At 47.5% G+C, this 6,000-nt stretch overlaps 1 protein-coding gene across 7 annotated transcripts in view; it reads left to right on the top strand.

The window, feature by feature from the left end:
• Positions 1 to 894: 894 nt before the first annotated feature.
• The window catches only part of GMEB1 (glucocorticoid modulatory element binding protein 1), a 35,012-nt gene continuing 29,906 nt past the window's right edge, over positions 895 to 6,000 (top strand). For 2 of the 7 annotated variants that reach the window (XM_036123459.2, XM_036123450.2), the window contains exon 1: positions 1,271 to 1,344. The gene's annotated coding sequence lies outside the window, so the exon portion shown is untranslated. Of the gene's footprint in view, positions 1,009 to 1,270; positions 1,345 to 1,705; positions 1,799 to 1,918; positions 2,171 to 6,000 lie in introns of those variants that run through there. The other 5 variants (XM_036123449.2, XM_036123447.2, XM_036123452.2 and 2 more) reach the window with 4 other exon arrangements.

Below are 6,000 nucleotides of genomic sequence, written 5' to 3'. Positions count from 1 at the left end.
ATATTACATCTCCTCATTTGATCCTGGAAACAGCCCTGAGAGGTGGGTACAGTGGGAAAATCATCTCTATTTTACGGATGAGTAAATCAAGGCTTAAGGAAGATGAGACTCGCCAATGTCCCTGAGCCCCCAAATTCAGTTCTATTGTTGACTCCTGGGTCTCCTCGCCTGTCCTTGAATCAAGAACTTGTAAGACTTCCTGTCACCTCTTCATGGTGGAGGGGACATCAGCAGAGATGACTCACAGGAGGCAAGATGGGGAAGCAATTCTCCTTCCCCCTTAAAAAACTGCCCCACATCACCACCTCATTTGTTCCTAATTAGGAAAGCAACCATCTCAGCGGTTATAGCCTTGGACCCTGGAGAAAGAGGGACTGAATTGAAATCCTGCCCATCTCTACCAACCATTTACAGGTTATGTGACCTTGAGGAATTAGTTAACTTCTCTTGCCCCCCCCCCCCCGTTTTGTTTGTTTTGGTGTTGGTTTGCTTTGTTTTTATTTTTAATCTGTAAAACGGGAGTGAGAAAAAGTTACTCAGTTAGGGTTGCCGGGGAATACTACAGGAGACAAAGCATCTTCCGCAACGCTTAGCTATATAGAAAGGTCTTAATACTTGCTAATTACAATTACTGGCCCCAGAAATTTTCCTAAGCACTTTTCAAGTATCACCTCTTGTAAGACAACAACCTTATGCCTTAGGCGACATACAGGCTTGGAGCTGTTAATAACGCCCCTGAAGAAGTCAAGACTTGAACCCATAACCTCACAACCAGGCAAGGCTTGGCAAACACGCGTGGTTCAGAGACTGCAAGCAGCTTGCTCATGGACTCGTGACCAGTTACTGACTCTCTATACTCAACCAGATTTTTGATTCCGAATTGATAGTTGGGCATAACTTCTGAAGGTCTGTAACACGTAAGCTCCATAAAACTGGATCTGGGGAGGTGAAATGGGCAGTCCTCCAGAGGAGTCGAGAGACCGGCTTCTGCCCCTGATTGTAGATGAGGTGAGTCTTTAATTTAGACCTCTTTTTCCTTACCGTGAAGTGGGGGAAGAAGAATTATTAGGGTCCCCAGAGCCCTTTCCAATACTGACTCTCCAGAGCAGAAAACCCTTGCTCAGGTAAAGGCTCACTCAAATCCCTCCGGCTGAGGTTCATCCTCCGCGGGGCCCGCAATAGGGACGCGTCCCCTTTAAGGCGCCAGCTCGCCGGCGGCGGCGGCCGGAAGTGTTGAAGCCCGGCCTGGCGGCGGCGGTGGCAGTAGCGGCCGTGGCGGCCTCTGCGCATGCTCCGTCGCCCGCCCGCCCTGGCCGCTCGCCGCCCGCCCGCCCGACGGAGACGGTGAGGAGGGGGAGGGGTGGGCGCGCGGGCGCGGGCGCGGGGTGGGGTGGGGGCGGGGGGGCGGGAGCGGGGGCCGCGCGGCGGCCGGCGAGGGCGGGCGGGCGCGCAGGGGGCGGGGGGCTGCTGCCTCCGCGGGCGCCTCCCCACGCCCTGTGCGTGCCGCCGCCGCCGCCGGGGAGCGAGCGGACGTCGCGGCGCCGCGGGGGGGTGGGGGGACGCTGCCGCTGGGTCCGCCCGAGCAGCCGGGCCGCCCCCAGCGCGGCCGGCCGCGCCGCCCGGGCTCGGCCCCTGGCCGAGGGCGGCGGGCGCCGGCGAGCGGGGCGCCCGGGGGCCCTGCGCCCCCAGACCGAGGGCCCCGGAAGTCCTAGGCTGAGGGGCCCGGAGGGGCCGGAGCGACTCCGGACTGAGAGGCCCGGACGCCCAGGACCCCGGGGAGGGGTCCGGGGACCCCAGGGTATCCCCAGAGGCGGGGCCCGGGGAGCAGCAGGCCCGTCGACGCGGAGCTGGGGAGGGGCCTGGGTTGCGCTCGGGCGGGGGGGGGGGTGGGGGACGAGAGGGTGGGGGTGGGACGAAAGGTGAAGGAATCCTGGGTTCCGCCCGGGAGGAGACCCTCGGAAGCTTGGCGGGGGAGCGAGAGCAAAGAGTGGGTTCTGCTGAGGGAAGGAGGCCTAAGCTTCACCCAAGGGGCGCGTTAGAGGCCTCGGCCATTCAGTCCAGGGGAAAAAAGGCAGGTGCTGTTCCGAAGGCGTGGCGACACGGTGGGTAGTGGGAGCAGGGGACGAGGAAGAGCTCCAGGGAAAGTGAGCAGGCCTCTGCCTTCCCGGAGGTGAGGGGGCAGTAGGAAGACGCCTCAGAGCCTCCTCAAGTAGGAATGGGAAGGGTGCAAACCTGTGAGGGTGTGAGAGATTGAGTACCTTCTGATATATAGGTAGAGAACAGGACGATCTGGTGTGTTAGGGGATGGGAAAACCCGTTATGTTTTTGAGGACCGGAGAGAAGATAGTTGAGGGGAAGAAGCTTGAGTACCCCTATTTTCAGAAATGACAGGGGAATTGGCCAGGTGTCTCCTGAGGGGCAGGAACGATGACAGCAGAATCTTATCTGAGGGTCCTGGAGAGTGACCCACCAGACTTAGGCATGTCAAGCCTTGACCTACAGATCCGGGGAAGGCTTGACTGTCCAAGGAACAGGAGGAGTCCGAATTCTCTTAAAATGAGAGAAATCTCAAAAGTACTTGCTACCAGACACAGAAGGGGCCTTGTTTGGTGTCTGTTTAAGAGAACCAAGAAATGTGATTCCTCCTTAACCTGGAGGATGAGGGAGAGGGAGGATCGGGTCATTCTAGACTCACGGAGGGATTCTTTTCTTCTCCCTTGCTTCTGCTAATGGTTACCAGAGTGCTTTTGGAGGACTTTTTCATTAAATGTTTGAACTGTCTTCCCTAATTTATCGGCCTTTTATCAACTATGGATACTTAAGATCTACCGACTTGATGACTTTTTTATTAGTCATTAGCCAACCATTTATTCATATTTACTTCAACAAACATATTAAAAAGCTAATTTGTACTCAACTTCATTGGGTTAGCTTGGGCCCTGGATTGGTCTTGTCCTAAGCAGAAGTCTCCTAGACTCTAGTGCGATGATCCTTCAAAGAACACTTTTATCTCATTGCTTCCCCAAACACCTATATAGTAGTCTCCAATATGTGACTTATCCCAAACTTCATTTATTTTGACTGTGTCCCTCACAGTGGTCCTGTGTAGCCTTCTTGTTGGCTTTACTACATTTGATAGTGCCCTGGATCACTTACTGAATGCATGAGAAGGAATGAAAAAAAAAAAAAAGTTTTGGCCTCAAGTAATAATAAAGTTTTAACTTGAAAAAAAAATTTTTTTAAAGACTTTATTTATTTGTCAGAGAGAGAGAGAGCACAAACAGGGGGAGCAGAGGCAGAGGGAGAAGCAGGCTCCCCGCTGAGCAGGGAGCCCAATATGGGACTCGATCCCAGGACCCTGGGATCATGACCCAAGCCAAAGGCAGCCGCTTAACGGACTGAGCCACCCAGGTGTCCCTAACTTGGAAATTTCTTAAGAATAGACTACACAGTTGGGGCCCCCTGGGTAACTCAGTCCATTAAGCATCTTGACTTTGGCTCAGGTCATGGTGTCAGGGTTCTGGGATTGAGCACCCCCCTCCCGCCCTCCCTGCCCCCAGGTCTGACTCCCTGCTTAGCAGGGAGTCTCCTTCCTCTACCTCCATCCCAACCCCCACTCATGCGTGCGCTCTCTCTGTCAAATAAGATGTTTAAAAAGTAAAAAAAGAATAAGCTACACAGTCTATGAAAATTACAATACAGTATGGAATAAATAAATACATTTTGGGGTTAGAAAACTTCAGGGTATCTGCTATTTTATTCCTTTTCAACTACCAACTCTTGATGTTCCTACAGTCATGTGACACTCATAATCCTGCCTCGTTTTAAACATTAGTTTTCAGGAGTGCCTGGCTGGCTTAGTCGATGAAGCGTGTGACTCTTGATTTGGGGGTTGTGAGTTTGAGCCTCATGTTGGGCACAGAGATTACTTTAAAAAAAAAAAAAAAAAAACCAACAACAAAAAGAAACATTAGTTGTCAGAACTCAAAAAAATGAATTTAATCCAGAGTAGGTCAGATGTCATTTATTTAGTTATTTTGTAGCTTATGTGAGTATTCATGTGCCTACTTTCAAGGTATCTTTTTTGTCTTTGAAAATAACTACAAAATAATTCTTTTCACATAAATTTGACATCTTTCCTTTATGTGTGTTCCCGTAGACTTACAGAGTGTTGCGTGATTACACAATGAATACTCTCAGGCCCTTTCCCTGAAATACCCAAAGGAGCAACTCAGTCATCTTGCCTCAGGAGTTTTTGTTGCTATAAACAAGAGCTACTTTTTAGTTTATACTCACCTCAAAGAGATGACCTTGCAGTTAGCCAGTGTAGTCTGTAGAGCTGGTTTCGGGTTACTTGTTAGGAATGTGGTATTTAGGGTAATAAGAGATACTCAACCTAAACTTGCTTCTCTAAAGAATGTAAGAATTGCCGTGTTGGATCAGACCTTGTGTCTCTTACTGACACTGAGAGACATATTGTGGATGATTATAATTACCTTCTTGGATAAACTCAGAAGGTTAGAGAACATTCCTCTTGGGTTTCAAGGTGTGGGAGGGCTAAGGAGTAAAATACGAGTTCCCATTGAGGAAACTATTAATCAAGTAGTTAGTCAACCACTTATTCAGAGTGTTGTAGAGAGGACTCAACCTTAGGGTAGAAGGTTAAAACTAGAAGCATCCTTCTAATTCTCCTCCTCTAACCCATTAATTTACTTAAGCTATTTTTAAAATTGTAAACCACTGTTTTAAAATAATAAATTACATAAGTTTGTTACATGCTAAAAGTAAATAATAAATTACATAAGTTTGTTACATACTAAAGTTTACATCTTTTAAATTCATTAAATATGTAATAGTAACAGAATAGTGCTTGACAATAAGTGTCCAACAAATGTTAGCTGTGATTCTTTTCATTCAAGCTACATTTTTATGGTTCAAGCTTTGAAGATATCTATTGGTTCAATTATTCTAGGATTTGATAGCATTTGTATGCTTTGTCATATCCCTTTTTGTCTTTTTCTAGACTCTGAGTTCCTAATTGTTTTGGTTCTGTTGCTGGCAGCCAGCTGAACGAATCCATTGATTCTCTTTTTTATCCCTAGTTTTTTTTTTTTTTTTTTTAAGGTTTATTTATTTATTTGAGGCAGGGTGGGGCAGAGGGAGAGGGAATTCTGAAGCAGATTCCCCACTGAGCTTGGAGCATTGCAGGGCTCAATCCCAGGACCCTGAGATCATGACCTGAGCTGAAATCAAGAGGGGGCCGCTTAACCGACTGAGTCACCCAAGTGCCCCTATTCCTAGTTTTAAGCCTTTGATTTACAGAAGTTCAGATAGTGTACTGTAATATCTTACAATTAATTTTTTTCTCTAGTATAGGACAATGTCATGCATCTCTTTTCCTTCTTTAGTTCCTTAAGAGCAGATACTGTCCCTTTTCATATTTAACAAGCCTAACTCTGTGCCTGATGTGGAGTAGAGACTCAGTAAATATTTGTTGAACTGGCCATAATGACAGACAATAAGTTTAGCCTAGCTGCCTAAACAAATTTATATCCCCTAATTTAGAAAAGTAGAAAATTCTAGAAGTCTTTTAGGGCGAGGCGAGTCATTCACTGCACAAAAATATATTGCATACCTGTTATGTGCCACATTTCCTCAGAAAGTTTTAGCTAGGCAGTTTTGTAAATAGAAGTCTGATATTTGAACACTATTTACTTACTCCTGTGTCCTGGGTATTGAGCTAGCATAGGGGAACTGTTGAAAAAGAAAAGCAATCTTTGCTCTCCCAGGATATAGTCTGGTGAGGAGAGGTTGACAAAGTGGGGTAATGGTTATGACAGGGGTGCTGCAGCAGGTTCTAAGGGAGCAAGAACACAAGCTTACATCTAGTCAGGGAAATCACAGGCCTCTCTGTGAATGAACATGTGTGTGTGTGTATTTTTTTAGATTTTTTTTTTTTTTTTAAAGATTTTATTTATTTATTCGACAGAGGGAGAGACA

The sequence above is a fragment of the Halichoerus grypus genome, chromosome 5 (assembly GCF_964656455.1).
Source record: "Halichoerus grypus chromosome 5, mHalGry1.hap1.1, whole genome shotgun sequence".
Taxonomy (NCBI): domain Eukaryota; kingdom Metazoa; phylum Chordata; class Mammalia; order Carnivora; family Phocidae; genus Halichoerus; species Halichoerus grypus.
Note: the sequence above shows the minus strand (reverse complement) of the source record. Positions and strands in the feature narration are given on the sequence as shown.